This window comes from Ammodytes marinus, assembly GCF_949987685.1.
Source record: "Ammodytes marinus genome assembly, contig: scaffold_53, whole genome shotgun sequence".
Lineage (NCBI taxonomy): Eukaryota > Metazoa > Chordata > Actinopteri > Uranoscopiformes > Ammodytidae > Ammodytes > Ammodytes marinus.
Window position 1 is genome coordinate 229,627 of NW_027648320.1, and position 895 is coordinate 230,521.

The following is an 895-nucleotide window of genomic DNA, read 5'->3' on the forward strand; positions in this document are numbered from 1 at the left end:
ACACACACACACACACACACACACACACACCCCTCAATTGATCTCTACAGTATAAATAAAGGTCGAATGAAATGAATTATATTTATCCATATTTTCCTCTCAGTAAAAACGTCTTGTGATTATTTGTGGATTCAGAAACTTTATCTGATTTTCTATTTGTTATTGTTTCACTTTACAGGAGCTAAATGAATCAAACTAATAAATGAAATGTGTGTGTAGTTCCCTGGTCGTCCTGCGGGCGTCGCTGTGGTTTTACTCTCATGAGACTGTGAAGCAGGTTTCACTCTAAAGGCTTTTATTGTGACGGTCAGTGTGACCCGGATGTTCCTGCGGCGGGTCAAACTCTGCTGACGGACCGAAGAAGACGTGTGTGTTTGAACGGTTTGGACTGTGTATAATGTTAAGCTAAACCAGGCTAAACCGGGCTAACCCAGGCTAACGCAGGCTAAACCGGGCTAACCCTATAAGAGCTCTACTCAGTGTGAATTATCAGACAGTGATCCGTACAGGACTTGGTAGGCGTTAACCCGAACCCTCGCCCGTGTGTGTGTAACCCGGGCTAACTGAGTGAGACAGTTGGCGCCTTGCAGACAGCTGGGAGGTCGTGCTTTCCTCTGGACCGGGTAAAGAGACCCGTCCCGACCCAGACTCACTAGAACCAGGGCTCTGACGTCACATCGGGTTATACGTCACAGCTGTAACGTGCTGGGTCGGAACCAGCAGTAGAGTCCGGTGTGTGTCTAATGACCGGAGAGTTAAACATGTGGTCCGTGCGCTCTGTCCCGGCCCGGCTCGCCTAGGTCTGACCCGGCCCGGCTCGCCTAGGTCTGACCCGGCCCGGCCCAGCTGTGTGTGTGTCCCGGCCCGGCCCAGCTGTGTGTGTGTGTCCCGGGTT

The 895-nt window shown here is 51.1% G+C and overlaps 1 protein-coding gene across 1 annotated transcript in view; it reads left to right on the forward strand.

The window, feature by feature from the left end:
* The first annotated feature begins 348 nt into the window (after nt 1–348).
* The window catches only part of dnajc1 (DnaJ (Hsp40) homolog, subfamily C, member 1), a 21,394-nt gene continuing 20,847 nt past the window's right edge, over nt 349–895 (forward strand). Inside the window, exon 1 of the mRNA XM_080054643.1 lies at nt 349–895. This exon is cut by the window's right edge and continues 235 nt beyond it. The gene's annotated coding sequence lies outside the window, so the exon portion shown is untranslated.